The 16341-nt window shown below is 42.8% G+C and overlaps 1 pseudogene; it reads left to right on the top strand.

The window, feature by feature from the left end:
* Nucleotides 1-12092: 12092 nt before the first annotated feature.
* Nucleotides 12093-12210, top strand: LOC126292336 (5S ribosomal RNA; annotated as a pseudogene).
* The last annotated feature ends 4131 nt before the right edge of the window (nucleotides 12211-16341 follow it).

Below are 16341 nucleotides of genomic sequence, written 5' to 3'. Positions count from 1 at the left end.
GTTTTTCTTCCATAATCAGCCGCAACGTCAGAACTGCCCCTCTGGTGCCTTTACTTGCCTTCCTGAAGACACTCTGACCGTTCTGTAGCTCATCATCAGTTTTCATTTCCATTTGATTTTACATTACTCTGCTCAGACGAGTTCTAGCACTCCCCTTCCGTTGCTGTCCTCGATTTTGTGTGGACGATTTAGTACCGAAAGTTCGAGGGTACATCACCAGACTCGTGGATTCTATGTGCTGTTTGAATAGCTGTTTGTTTTCCACTCCTTTCCAACAAAGATTTTAGTACACCGATTTTTTTATAAACTTTGTTTTCGTACATCATTCATTCAGCTATCTGAAATAAGTCACATCTAAGTCCAGCATGCTCGCACAATCCTGGAACTAAATTTCTCCAGAGACGCAGTATAAAAGTGGGCTCAGTTCCAGAAAGCGGATCTGTCAGTCTGCAGTGGGATGTACGCTTATCTGAAACTTCCGGGCAGATTAAAACTGTGTGCTGAACTGGTTCTTGAACCTGGAACCTTCGCCTTTTGTAGGCAAGTGCTCCACCAGCTGAACTACCCGAGCACGACTCACGCCCCGTCCTCACAGCTTCACTTCTGCCAGTGCCTCGTCTCATACCTTCCAGACTTCACACGAGTTTTCCTGCGTGTTGGAAAGCTCTCCATTTCTCCTACAAAAATTGGGGTTTTATGGAACTGTTAGCTCAGACAACCGATGGATGTCGTATCTAAGCAAAATAATGCAGGAAGTTGTAGTTATTGATGCAACCAATATAAGCAGGGAATGGGGAGAAATCAGTTATGGTGTTCCATAAGGCACTGTTATGACCGCCAATATTCCTCATGTGTGTAAACGACCTTCTGTGTAATACGCAACACGCAGAATTAGTGCTTTTTACGGACGGCATTAGTACTGTAGTCAGTCTGAACACACATACGCAGCAACGGCTGATATGGTAAATAACGTTGTTAAAAGTGTTATTGAGGAGTTTTGTGCGAATGGCGTCGTTCTCAATTTCAGAAAGGCACAACATATTCAGTTATCCACCTCTAAAAGCACTAGTGCGATGATAACAGTAACACATGGTAAGGAAAAAAAAATAACTAGAATGGAAACTACCAAATTTTTAGTTATCCATGGGCATCATAATTTAAACTAATACAAAAGATTTTGCAACTCCTGTAAGAACTTGGTACAGCCATATTCACTCATCATCATAGAAGATCTTCGGGATCTGGGGGGTGGGGTGTCGATAAATCAGGAAGCTGATACATCACAATGTATTTTTATACAAGAAATGTCATGTGGAATAATTTTCAGGGGTAACTCATCGCTAAGGTAAAGCGTTTTCATTGCTCAAAAATGTGTTGTAAGCTTAATACATGGGACCCATGCACGATCGCCTTGGATACATTCGGTTCCGAACTTGGGCATTTTGACTACTGCTTCACAGTGTACTGATTACCTCATAAAGTTTGTTACAAATAATCCACGGCAGTTCGAAAGGAACGTGACGTACATAATTACAATACCAGAAGAAAAACAAATGACGTTCATTACGCCACATTAAGTTACTTCTTAGCACAAAAAGATCTGCATAGTGCTACAACCTCTTCAGCTCAGAGTAAGTAGGCTGTTTAAGTTTTTTTATTGGTAACGCCGCCGCCACGTAGCGCTCTGTATGAAAAATCACTGGCTGTGCTGTGCGCAGTCTGTGGCTGGTTTGCATTGTTGTCTGCCATTGTAGTGTTGGGCAGCGGCAGCTGGATGCTAACAGCGCGTAGCGTTGCGCACTTGGAGGTGAGCCGCCAGCAGTGGTGGACGTGGGGAGAGAGATGGCGGAGTTTTGAAATTTGTAAGAACTGGTGTCATGAACTGCTATATATATTATGACTATTAAGGTAAATACATTGTTTGTTCTCTATTAAAATCTTTCATTTGCTAACTATTCCTATCAGTAGTTAGTGCCTTCAGTAGTTTGAATCTTTTATTTAGCTGGCAGTAGTGGCACTCGCTGTATTGCAGTAGCTTGAGTAACGAAGATTTTTGTGAGGTAAGTGATTTCTGAAACGTATAGGTTAATGTTAGTCAGGGCCATTCTCTTGTAGGGATTTTTGAAAGTCAGATTGCGTTGCGCTAAAAAACTATTGTGTGTCAGTTTAAGCACAGTCGTGTATATTTTTTCAAAGGGGACGTTTCATATAGACCAGTCGTGTATAAATTGTTCTAAGGGGACGTTTCAAGAGTAACTCTTGCAACCTACGTCCTCAATTGTTTGCTGGATGTATTCCCGTGTCTGTATTGTTGTACAGTTTTTGCCCTCTACAGCCCCCTTAGTAACATGGAAGTCGTTCCCTGATGTCTTAACAGATGTCCTGCCATCTTGTCCCTTCTTCTTGCCGGTGTTTTCCTCATCGATTCTGCGGAGAACCTCCTCATTCCCTTACTTTACAAATCCCCAGAATTTTCGAAATTCTTCTGTAGCACCACATCTCAAATGCTTCAACTCTCTTCTGTTCCGGTTTTCTCACAGTCCATGTCGCACTGCCAACCAACGCTGTGCTTCAGACGTATGTCCTCAGAAATATCTTCCTCAGATTAATGCCTATGTTTCATACTAGTAGACTTCTCTTGGGCAGGAATGCCCTTTTCGCTTGTGCTAGTCTCCTTTTTATGTCCGTGCTTCGTCCGTCATGGGTTAGTTTGCTGCCTAGGCAGCAGAATTCCCTAAGTTCATGTACTTCAGTAATGCTGATGTTCTGCTACTTCTCATTACTCTCGTATTCTTCGGTTTACTCTTAGTCCGTATTCTGTACTCATTACACCGTTCATTCCATCCAAAACATTCTTCTTGACTTTCACTAAGGAGAGCGTGAAAATTGTTCCCTAAAATATTAGGAACAAATTTTTAGTGTGTATCAGGGAGGCTGGCTCATCCATATTTGTTGTCAGTAACCAGACAGACACATTTCCCAGTTTATTTATTTTAGCTCTTGTATTACTTGTGTTTTAATTAGTGTTTTCGTACATTTCAGACAGTTTACATTGTCTTAAGAGATGGGAGACTGTGTGCCTGGCTGAGTTACCGAGAGTGGGGCAGGGAGAAGATGCCGCTAGTTTTGTAGGTGTACTCATCACTGTTTGACGAAAATTTTTAGCCATTTCTAAGAGTAAAGGAACGAGTCTACCGTACTCTCCTGGCCTCCAGACTCCCCGGATGCAAACCCAATCTGCAATCTGTGGGGCCACCTCCGCGGGCTTTTCGTGACACGGATCTTCGGTAGAGAAGCCGGGAGTCGGCATGGGTGCTCGTACCTGCCGGAACCTCAGTGACTCTCTTCTGGGCGTCTCGCGGCGGTCCGCGCTACGAAGGGTGGCCGGCCAGGCTGTTGGCAGGCGGTCACACTAATGTGGCAGCACACGGTAGTTCAGAGTTAACGACAGGAAATAATGCTGTTCAGCCAGAGAGTAGCCTGTTCTAATTGAGAAAAACGTGTTCATCAGACGCAAGTAACCTCCTCTTCTCCCCAATCCTATTCAATACCTCCTCATTACTTACGTGACCTACCCACATAATCTTCAGCATTCATCTGTAGCACCACATTTCGAAATCTTCTACTCTCTTCTTGTCCAAACTAGTTATCGTCCATGTTTCACTTTCATACAAGGCTAAACTCCACACAAATACTTTCAGAAACGACTTCCTGACACTTAAATCAATACTCGATGTTAACAAATTCCACTACTTCACAAACGCTTTCCTTGCCATTGCCAGTCTACATTTTATATCCTCTCAACTTCGACCACCATCAGTTATTTTGCTCCCCAAATAGCGAAACTCCTTTACTACTTTAAGTGTCTAATTTCCTAATGTAATTCCCTCAGGATCATCCGATTTAATTCGACTACATTCCATTATCCTCTTTTTGCTTTTGTTGATGTTCATCTTATACCCTCCTTTCAAGACACTGTCCATTCCGTTCAACTGCTCTTCCAACTCCTTTGTTGTCTCTGACAGAATTACAATGTCATCGGCGAACCTCAAAGTTTTTATTTCTTCTCCCTGGATTTTAATACCTACTCCGAATTTTTCTTTTCTTTCCTTTATTGCTTGCTGAATATACAGATTGAATAACATCAGGGACAGGCTACAACCCTGTCTCACTCCCTTCCCAACCACTGCTTCCCTTTCATGTCGGTCGACTCTTGTAACTGCCATCTGGTTTCTGTACACATTGTAAATAGCCTTTCGCTCCCTGTATTTTACCCCTGCCACCTTCAGAATTTGAAAGAGAGTATTCCAGTCAACGTTTTCAAACGCTTTCTCTAAGTCTAGAAATGCTAGAAACGTAGGTTTCCCTTTCCTTAATCTTTCTTCTAAGATAAGTCATATTCCACTACGGAATCCAAACTGATCTTCCCCAAGGTCGGCTTTTACTAGTTTTTCCATTCGTCTCTAAAGAATTCACGTTAGTATTTTGCAGCTGTGGCTTATTACACAGATTGTTCGGTAATTTTAACGTCTGTCAACACCTCCTTTCTTTCGGTTTGGAATTATTATATTCTTCTTGAAGTCCGCGGGTATTTCGCCTGTCTCATACATCCTGCTCACCAGTGCTCACCAGGTGGTAGAGTTTTGTCAGGACTGGCTCTCTCAAGGCCGTCAGTAGTTCTAATGGAATGTGTCTACTCCAGGGGCCTTGTTTCGACTCAGGTCTTTCAGTGCTCTGTCAAACTTCTCACGCAGTATCGTATCTCCCCTTTCATCTTCGTTTACATCGTCTTCCATTTCCATAATATTGTCCTCAAGTACATCGCCCTTGTGTAGACCCTCTATGTACTCCTTCCACCTTTCTGCTTTCCTTTCTTTGCTTAGAACTGGGTTTCCATCTGAGCTCTTGATATTCATGCAAGTGGTTCTCTTTTCTCCAAAGGTCTCTTTAATTTTCCTGCAAGTAGTATGTATCTTACCCCTAGTGAGAGAAGCCTCTACATCCTTACGTTTGTCCTCTAGCCATCCCTGCTTAGCCATTTTGCACTTCCTGTCGATCTCATTTTTGAAACGTTTGTATTCCTTTTTGCCTGCTTCATTTACTGCATTTTTATATTTTCTCCTTTCATCAATTAAATTCAAGATTTCTTCTGTTACCCAAGGATTTCTACTAGCCCTCGTCTTTTTACCTACTTGATTCTCTGCTGCCTTCACTACTTCATCCCTCAGAGCTACCCATTCTTCTTCTACTGTATTTCTTTCCCCCATTTATGACAATTGTTGTCTTAAGCTCTCCCTGAAACTCTGTACAACCTCTGGTTTAATCAATTTGTCCAGGTCCCATCTCCTTAAATTACCACCTTTTTGCAGTTTCTTCAGTTTTAATCTACAGTTCATAACCAATAGATTGTGGTCAGAGTCCACATCTGCCCCTGGAAATGTCTTACAATTTAATACCTGATTCCTAAATCTCTGTGTTACCATTACATAATTTATCTGATACCTTCTAGTATTTCCAGGATTCTTCAATGTATACAACCTTCTTTAATGATTTTTTAACCAAGTGTTAGCTATGATTAAGTTATGCTCTGTGCAAAGTTGTACCAGACTTCTTCCTCTTTCATTTCTTATCCCCAATCCATATTCACCTGCTATGTTTCCATCTTTCCCTTTTTCTACTCTCGAATTCCTGTCACCCATGACTATTAAATTTTCGTCTCCCTTATCTACCTGAATAATTTCTTTTATCTCATCATACATTTCATCAATTTCTTCTTCGTCTGCAGAGCTAGTTGGCATATAAACTTATACTACTGTAGTAGGTGTGGGCTTCGTGTTGTAATATTAGTAATTTTCGCCTCACAAACATTAATATACGCTCAATAGTAAACGCCTGATGGCCTAAAGTTATCAAACAATTGTAACGTAAAAAAAATGAACCATCGCATAGCACCGACAGAGTCTATTACTCTTTATCTTTGCCATTCTTGCACGGTGCCTGTATATCTCTATGTATCGATTAATGGTGCAAAAAAGAATTCCGTTGTTTCAAGACAAATGAGGCTTTTGGCGCCTCACCTTTTACTGTTTGTATTCCATGAAAGCCGGACGCGGACTTGCTGCGTTCCGCAACGGTATTTTATATTTTATGTGAAAATATTGAGTGAATACGCTAATTGTTATTTTTTTCAATCAGAAAACTTGTAGTTTCTTGTAAATGATTACGAACAGACAGCATCAAGAGGACATTTTGACTTATGTATAAAGTATTTAACCACAATGGTCATCTACTGTAATTTAATATGAAAAGGTAAGTATCATTAAGAAAACGTGTGTTAAAGATAAGTGTGTTTATATTAGTCAATTAACCTTGATTATTTCCATCTCCTCATTCACTCAGTTGATAATTATTTTGTGTTACTTCATCACGAGAAATTACGATCACGCTGATGGGCCGAATGTAGCATGAGGCAGAAGGAACATTATCGTTTTCCTATTATTTCTGAGCAAAGTTCTTTTTTAAATTGTGTAGTGTTGCATTTCTTTTAAAGTCCATAAATCTTCTGGTCCCTTAGTGTTGTTCCGGGTATGGCTACATCGCGAATATAAAAATGCACAGAAATGATAATGTTTCTCTTATTCAGGTATTTAATGCTCAACGTATGTTATTATAATAGTGTAATCGATCCCTGATTCTGTTGCCAAGTGGCCTACCAAAATATTCACTTTTTCGACATTTAAAAAAATAAAATAAAATCAATTCTTTTCTTTTTGCTCCTCCCCCCCATTCCCCGAAGAGCAACGCTACAGTGTCTATCTTGGCCACTATAATGCGTTCACTACGCTGTTTGTAGTAGCTTACCCGCACTCCAATTTTTTTATTCGTTATTAAACCTATTCCTGCATTACCCCTATTTGATTTTGTATTTATAACCCTGTATTCACCTGACCACAAGTCTTGTTCCTCCTGCCACCGAACTTTACTAATTCCCACTATAAGTTTAACCTGCCCATTTCCCTTTTTAAATTTTCTAACATACCTGCGCGATTAAGGGGTCTGACATTCCACACTCTGATCCGCAGAACGCCAGTTTTCTTTCTCCTGATAACGACGTCCTCTTGAATAATCCCCGCCCGGAGATCCGAATGGGGGACTATTTTACCTCCGGAATATTTTACCCAAGAGGACGTCATTATCATTTATCCATACAGTGAAGCTGCATGCCCTCGGGAAAAAATACGGCTGTAGTTTCCCCTTGCTTTCAGCCGTTCGCAGTACCAGCACAGAAAGGCCGTTTTGGTTAGCGTTACAAGGCCAGATCAGTCAATCATCCAGACTGTTGCCCCTCCAACTACTGAAAAGGCTGCTGCCCCTCTTCAGGAACCACACGTTTGTCTGTCCTCTCAACAGAGACCCCTCCGTTGTGGTTGCACCTACGGTACGGACATCTGTATCGCTGAGGCACGCAGGCCTCCCCACCAACGGCAAGGTCCATGGTTCATGGGAGGCTTAGAACTACTTGAGCTTAACTAACCCAAGGACATGACATACATCCATGAACGAGGCAGGATTCGAACCTGCGACCGTAGCAACAGCGCGGTCCCGGAATGAAGCGCCTAGAACCGCTAGGCCACAACGGCTGGCAATGTAATAGAAACATTTAAAGAACGAGGTAGGTGTTTCGGATAGAAACAACACTTAACAGGTACGGGCTGTTCAGTTTTCGGAAAAAAACAATGGCCACAAGTTATTAACTTTAAAGAGTGCTTCTCTGACCACATTGCTTCCGTTTGCTCTCTGAAAACTGCTAAGAGTAGTGTAAATTTATTTCCATTTACTAACTAAATTGCTTTCTTTTTTCCCCTGATATATTTATTTCATTTTATTACGTGAAGTATTTTCTAATTTAATTAAACTATTTGAGCTGGAAATTCGCCTGTGTTATGAAGTCACTATTTCACTTAACATTTAAGCTACACAAACTAATTTTGAGAAGACTGCAGCGACCGATTGCTGTATTGTAGTTGATACAGACAGCAGCGCTTTGTCGAAGAATAATAATTAATCACGATCTGAAATCTACCTTCCCACTACACAGCTTGAAACAATTGCTTTGGTTCATTTACAGTACTCTGACGTTAATAAAAAGACTTCTTATTTGAATAGGAATACGAGACGTTACAATACTGTTTTCTATTTCCTTCGCTTTGAACAGCCAAATCTACTACACCTGCATCTACACTGCCACTGCAGGTTTTTTAGCATTTCCATATCACTCTCCTGTCGGTCAAAAATACAGGGAGCGACAGGCTATTTACAATTTGTATAGAAACCAGACAACATGTATAAGAGTCGAGGGACATGAAAGGGTAGCAGTACCCGAGAAGGGAGAGAGAGACATGATTGTAGCCTATCGCCAATGTTATTCGATCTGTATACTGAACGAGCAGTAAACAAAACCAACGGAAAATCTGGAGTAGCGATTAAAGGTCTGATAAGAGAAATAAAATCTATGAAGTTCGCCGATGACGTTGTATTTCTGTCAGAGACACTGAACGAACAGCAGAAGAGGGGAATGGACATCGTCTTGAAACGAGAATACAACATTTACATCAACAAAAGCAAAACAAGGATAATGGAATGTAATAGACTAATATCAGGTGATGTTAAGAGAATTACAACAGGGCAAGTTTTTCTGTTTGAGCAGCAAAATATCTGAGGATGGCTCAAGTAGAGACGATATAAAATGTAGACTGGAAGTAGCAAGAGAACCGTTTCTGAAAAAGAGAAATTAGTTAACATCGAATTTAGATTTAAGTGTTAAGAAGTCTTTCTGCAGGTATTTCTCAGTAGTGTAGCCACTTATGGATGTGAAACTTGGACACTGAACAGTTTAGACAAGAAGAGAATAGAAGATTTGAAATGTGGTACTACTGACGAATGGTGGATAGATCTCGTAACTAATGAGGAGGTACTGAACAGAATCGGCGAGAGAAAAAGTATGTGGCACAACTTAACTAGAAGTAGGGATCAGTTGGTAGGGCACGTTCTGAGACATCAAGGGATAACCGATTTAATATCGGAGGGAAGATTGGTGGGTACAAATCATAGAGGGAGACCAAGAGATGAATACACAAAGCAGATTCCGAAGTATGTAGGTTACAGTAGTCATTCCGAGATGGAGAGGCTCTCACAGGATAGAGTAGCTGGAGAGCTGCATCAAACTAGTCTTCGGACTGAAGACCTCAACATCAACAACCGATGTAATCACGTTTTCATCCTAATATACTGAATAAGCACAATTAGAAAAATTTCGTTATTTCCTATTCTTTCTGGTATCGCAAGTTCAACAGCCAGCGTTCTATCTTCGTTTACTCCGTTTTAACTGATGATCGGTATTGATTCGTATAATTTTCTCTCTCTCTTACACAGTATGTAGACATACCATCTACATTTAATTTAACAACAATATTTTGTCTGTGCCAAAGGGGTAGAAATGATGATAAGAATGGAGTAGTTGAGCTGAATCTACTGACGCAAGATAACTTAGTAAAAAACAGAACGATGTAGTTGCCAAAAAAAAGTTATCTGTTACTTGGCTGCAGTAGATGCCGTGACGAGAGTGGTTGCTGGTAATTTTAATCACAAAACCGAGGATGCTTGCGAAATGGCTTCTACAGACCTAGGGTACGACTCGCCACTAGTAATTATTTTCCCCCGAAACGAATGTTAATTTTGTGAAACAAGAGCGGGACCTTGGTTTTGCTGCTTTCTCGCTCGTAATTAAAAGCAGATGCAATAGCCGGGGCGTTTTCTTTTCTTTGCTTCTACTTCTCCTCTTCTTTTCGCCGGTGGCTCCTCTCTTGCTACAAGTGACTCTTTAATTTGCACGTCAGTCCGCGCTTTCCTTGCCAGCAGTTAACGAGTCTCTCTGTCTCCCTGGGATTCATTCCGAGGCAGCTGAAAGGGCTGACAGCTGGGGTGGAGGTGGATGCCCTCCCCCACACAGCGGTCTCCTGCTGTCACAGCCGCAGCCACTTAACAGCACAGTACTCTCCCTCTGTGGGTGTCCTCCTGGACGTCTGACTCCAAACAAGTGTCAGGCAGGTCCCTAACCCCGACTCCCTAAAGCGGTGGCTACTCTTAATTTAATGTCTCCGGCCCTTTCTGTGAGGAAAACACTTGCTTTCTCAATCCGTAAGAAGACTAATTTAGGGAAAAGAGAGACACGTTTCTGTTGAAATGGAAACGCCGTGTGACCAGGGTCTCCCGTCGGGTAGACCGTTCGCCGGGTGCAAGTCTTTGCGTGTCGATGGGGATGAAGGACAACACAACACCCAGTCCCTGAAAGGAGAAAATCTCCGACCCAGCCGGGAATCGAACCCGGGCGTTAGGTATGATATTCCGTCGCGTTGACCACTGATCTACCAGGGGCAGACACGTTTCTGTTACAAAGATACGAAATACTCAAGCAAGTTGGGAGATCTGCAGATAAAGTCTCACAGATTAACACCCGTTCGCCGGGCGTTGTGGCCGAGCGGTTTTAGGCGTTTCAGTCTGGAACCGCGCGACCGCTACGGTCGCAGGTTCGAAGCCTGCCTCGGGCATGGATGTGTGTGATGTCCTTAGGTCAGTTAGATTTAAGTAGTTCTACGTTCTAGGAGACTGATGACCTCAGATGTTAAGTCCCATAGTGCTCAGAGCCATCTGAACCAGTTGTAGTCTGCGATACGAGATGAATAGGCTTTCACAGTGCAGATTCTGACTGAAGACGTCACCAACAACATGATTGTTCAGCTTTTACAGATGACATGAATCGTGCTGGGTGGCTATGTAACTGATCTGAAACAAGATACCCTCCACTCAGGTAACAATTTTTTTAACACTCGTTCGTTGAGTGTTTTTGATGACAAGGAACCACTCGTGCGAAAAAACGGTCGTTTTATCAAAAAGAACCCCACTTACATTTTGAGTGTGATTGTACGGCAGTCTTCAGTAATAGCTGATGTCTTCTGCCCGACGTTATGCACCAGTTAGCCGTTGCATGTACTGAACAACTCGCTGGGAATCCCCTGCATAAATGTTGACCTACGCTTCCTCTATAGCCACTCACAACTGCTAAAGTGCTGCCGGTGCAGGATTTTGTGCACTAACTAACCTCTCAATTACACTGAAGCACCAATGAATCTGGTATACGCATTTGTATTGAAATATAGAAATAATTAAACGGGCAGAATACGGCGCCGCGGTTGGCAACACGTGTATAAGACAACAAGTGCCTGGCGCAGCTGTTAGATCGGTTACCGCTACTAGAATGCCAGGTTCAGGGTACCGTGAACGTCAGGAATCCGGTAGAACATCAAATCCCCGACACTGCTGCAGCCGGAAAAAGATCTGCAAGGACGGGACCAAAGACGACTGAAGAGGATCGTTCAGGTTGACAGAAGTTCAACCCTTCCACAAATTGCTTCAGATTTCAATGCTGGGCCATCAACAACTGTCAGTGGGCGAATCACTCAACGAAACATCATCGAAACGGGCTCTCGGAGCCGAAGACCCACTCGTGTATTGGTTCAAATGGCTCTGAGCACTATGCGACTTAACAAATGAGGCCATCAGTCCGCTAGAACTTAGAACTACTTAAACCTAACTAACCTAAGGACAGCACACACATCCATGCCCGAGGCAGGATTCGAACCTGCGACCGTAGCGGTCGCGCGGTTCCAGAGTGAAGCAGCTTAAACCCTTGGAAACTTTTGAGGGCCGGTCCTCGTGTGTTATGTACTGATTTCCCTGTTTGTATTTCAGTTATTTGGTTGATTTGTGGCCTTGATATTCTTTATAGGGGCCTTCAGACGAATTTTATATGAAATGTTTTAACATATGGCCTTCTGCCTTTTAAAATAGAAACTCTTCTTTCTAGGCTTTAAGCCGCTAAATTATTTGTCGGAGTGTGGCCTTTAGCTAAGTTTAAGTATCTCTTAAATTAATGTTCTTGTCTTGTCCTTAAGGCAAGACATTGTTATGCTTTTGTATGGGGCCTTCAGCCGAATTTTGCTTAAAATGTTTTAAGATAAGGGCTTCTGCCTTTTGGCAACGGCCTTGCCGCAGTGGATACACCGGTTCCCGCCAGATCACCGAAGTTAAGCGCAGTCGGGCGTGGCCGGCAGTTCGATGGGTGACCATCTGGGCCACCAAGCGCTGTTGCCATTTTTCAGTGTGCACTCACCATCCTTGTGATGCCAATTGAGTAGTTACTCAACCGAATAGTAGCGGCTCCGGTCAAAGACAACCACATAACGACCGGGAGAGCGGTGTGCTGACCCCACGCCCCTCCTATCCGCATCCTCAGCTGAGGGTGACACGGCGGCCGGATGGTGCCGATGAGCCACTTGTGGCCTGAAGACGGAGTGCTTCTGCCTTTTGATTGAAACTCTTATTACTGCTTAATATGCGGCATCCACCCACGTTCCATTAAAATTAAGGCCTTCAGCCTGTTTAGATTGAAGATTTAGAAAAGATTCTTGGATGAAACTACCAGAAGAACTTTGTATTTCCATTTCTTGCTTAGGCCTTGTGTCTTGGATTTTGAGTGTGGCCTTCAGCCGATCTAAAGTTAATCAATGGATGTCGATTAAGGTTGAGTGTTCTGCATCCTTGCTGTAATATTGTGTGTTGATGAATAAAGTTTGTATTTTGTGTGCAACTGACAGCAACTTATTTTGACCCCTTTCCACAACTTAATCCGCTCTGTCCTGCTAGCCCGGGCATCTCAGTATTGCTTCTCTGTTACCACGTTGTCCGTGGTGAGAGGTAATGCCTGAATTCTGGTGTATTTGGCACACTTGTGACACTGAGGATCTCGGAATGTTGAACTCCGTAACAACATCCGAAACGGAATGTCGCATGGGTCTAGATCCACCGTCATTCCGTGTTCGGAGTCTGCTAATTCCCGTCACGCGACCATAATCACATCGCTAGCTTTTTCGCATGAATCGCTCGAGTAAAAATGATAGCTCCGCCAATTCACTGCCCTTTTAAGCCATGCACACGCAATACTACCGCAATCTCTGCATGTGCATACCGCTACCGCATGAATTTCACCTGCGTGTACTCAGGATGGTACAGTAAACATGTTCCAAATATTCAGGAATGATGGGAAAGGGTAATTATATCAATCTGAGGTTCCGTAATGAGCCCTGGTCTGGGAAGCCAGCAAATCGAAAATGGTTCTGACACCACTGAAAGTAGAGCACATTTACCGGCACCGTTGTTGCTAAGATTGTGACGCAGGCAACTTTCAGAGACGGTAATATGGATCAAAAACAAGAAAAAAAATTCTTAGTTCTTACGTGTCCGTAAATGCATACTTGAAGAGTTAGGGGTATGTTGTTCTTGGCTACTGTCATACATGTCTCTTCTACTGAACAAATGGCTATAGCTCTTGTAACATGTTTACTAGACTTTTTTACTTGTTTTGGTTCATTCTACCGTCTCAAAGTGGCCCACTCTACAGTTTAGCAACAACAGCATAGGTACGTATGTTGCAATGTCAGAGGTACCACAACCATTTTCGCTTATGTCTGTAGAGTCCGCCATTTGCGAACCAGGGGTTCGTTACCTCAAATTTATACATTTACCATTTTCTGTCATAGCCAAATGTTTTTATCATTCCAGAATCCACTTGTATAATTTCTTAACTCTCTCTCTCTCTCTCTCTCTCTCTCTCTCTTTTAAATGCTTATCTCTTTTATTTGCTTAGCATCAACAGTGACGCTTTCGTAAGCAACAGTAAACTCTCGATTCTTTAAAGAATCGAACTTTCATGTATCTTGGCGTGACAAAAGTCATGGAATCATGGAATATGGGTACGCACAATTACACACCGCCATACTAAAAGGATAACCTATACAGCGGCAGTGCGTTGGCGGGGCTGTTATCTGCTCTCAGTTCTTAATTCCTTGCTTTGTTATTTGGAGATGCGGCTCTAACATTGTGAAACCGGTGGGACTGCTAAAGGATCAGACAACAGCTGTTTGCGGTTTATTTTTCAACAAGCATTACTTTCAGCTGCGGATGGCAATGTTATAAAGTTTGCATAATGTCGGTATTCGCTAAGCATCTCCCCTTCCGCAGTAACTAGATATTGCGGAAGGCAAATAGAAGATTGGGAAAGTGTGGGCGGCTTTCGCGAGGAAAGCTTTCAGCGGAATATTGGGTTTCGGCGCTGCTGAATTTTCAGACAGTAACACCTTAAACGTCGAAAGACTCGCCAAACGCACAAAAATGCGATTGTCTTTTTTGGAGCCGGGGCTTTCTTGCAGCTACCCTCAGCTTCTCATCTGCAAGCCCGTAACCACAGCCGCGAACAGCTCCGCAGCGCTCGGGACTTTTAGTTCTCAAACACAGCTCCGAGAAACTGCAGTTAAACAGCGCGCGAATCTGCATTTCGAAGCCGTTTTCCCTCGCGATTACTGCAGTGTGGCATTCTTTGAATGCACACTTTAAAAATAGAATGTCCTTTACTGATGGTCGACATACACCTCAATCCTCCGCAGGTCACCTAACGCACTGTGGCGGAGGGTGTTTGTTCTAGCGTCTGGTACTCATTTCCTATTCCAGTTTCTGGCAACAACGATTGTCGAGGAAATCCATCAGAGTGTATCTGTTTAATTCTCACACCGTAGTCACCTCGCGAGACGTATGTGGCATGGGCAGAGTGGCACCCTGGCAAAACTACAGTTCGGTAGCTTCGGCGCAGTACGTAAATTACGAAGCAAATGGAAGGATTACGGCAGTATTTGTAGCACTGGTAGGGAAAAAACGTAAATGAATGTATGTGAGGAAAGTGGGAGCCGACCACTTGTCTTTGCTTTCTGTTGGTTAGTTTCTTTGTTTTACACAAAATTACAGCCACACATTGTTCAGCTTTAGTCCACTGTGTATTTTATATCCTTACAGAATATGAATTGCATTTTATAAGTAATAAAAATTATTTGATCGCGTAACCTCTGCGCTTTTATGTAACCAATGCAATTACTCTTGATACAAGTGCAGTTTAAATGCACAGACATACATTATGTAATTACTATTGTTACCTCGTACTCAACAGGACGTTCTTTATCATGTTCAAAGGTAAGAGTTGTTATTGATAATTGCGAAAGCTATTCAAATGTTCAAATGCGTGTGAATTCCTAAGGGAGCAAACTGCTTAAGTCATCGATCCCTAGACTTACACACTACTTAAACTAACTTCAGCTAAGGCCAACATACACACCGATGCACTAGAGAGGACTCGAACCTCCGGTGGAAGAGGCCGAGGAATCCGTGACATGGTGCCTCTAACCGCGCCGGCACTCCGTGCGGTGAACGCTATTTATGGATAACAGAAATCTCTGTCACGTAATTTCGACAAGCTATTGAACTGATGTCTGATATATTGTTGTTTTGCAGTTTCTTTATTTTACCTTTTTGCTGAGGAAATTGCGTTTTCTAGTGCTTTATGATAAATCTGCATCATTTCCCTTATTTTTACTACAACAGTCCTCTGTCTCACGTTGCAAATCAGCAGTTTTCGAACTAAACCTGACTTAAGGATGGACCGTTTCAGTTTTGCTTTAAATTTTCGATGACCAGCTAGGAGGGTAACTGTGAAAAGCGCGGTAGTTTTACAAGTCTGCGCACGAAGTCATGTGTCACCCGACTGTTCTCCCAACGCAAGTTTTTTTTATTTTTTCAACCTTCTCTATCTCTTCCACTTAGTGATCAACAGTTTACATGGGTGTGCAAGTAGACGACATTTACTTTCGCATGACGTGCCCCGGCCAACATAGCTTGACAGAAGTTGGACTGTGTATAGAAAGTGCTGGTTCAGTATAGTATGGAAACTAAGTGAGAGAAATACCCTGAGACACAAACAGAAAAGACACTTATTTAAGAGGATAATCATACTCAGGTCATCTGAACATTACAAAAGGAGGGTGATGGTTATTCAGCACGGACGCCAGCGGATGCTCTGCAAAGTGATGCCATGTTGGCCAGAGGTCGGTCTGGAGTTCTTGTGGCGAGGCGTTGCTCCACTACTGTCAGCTGCTGCACGGCCGCTGACGCGGGCGGGCGAGCTGCAGTACGTTCCCCAACACAGCCCACAGGTGCTGTGTGGAATTTAAGTCGGGGAACGGCAAGACAAGTCTACTTGCGTCGCTCTCGTTCCAAGAACTACTCTACCTGCGTCGTTCGTTGCGGTCGCACATTGTCATCCATAAAAATGAGGTCCGGACCGAATGCGCCCATGTTTAGCCACACATGGGGAACAAGTACAGTATGACAAAAGAATTGATC

Source organism: Schistocerca gregaria, chromosome 9 (assembly GCF_023897955.1).
Source record: "Schistocerca gregaria isolate iqSchGreg1 chromosome 9, iqSchGreg1.2, whole genome shotgun sequence".
NCBI lineage: Eukaryota > Metazoa > Arthropoda > Insecta > Orthoptera > Acrididae > Schistocerca > Schistocerca gregaria.
Note: the sequence above shows the minus strand (reverse complement) of the source record. Positions and strands in the feature narration are given on the sequence as shown.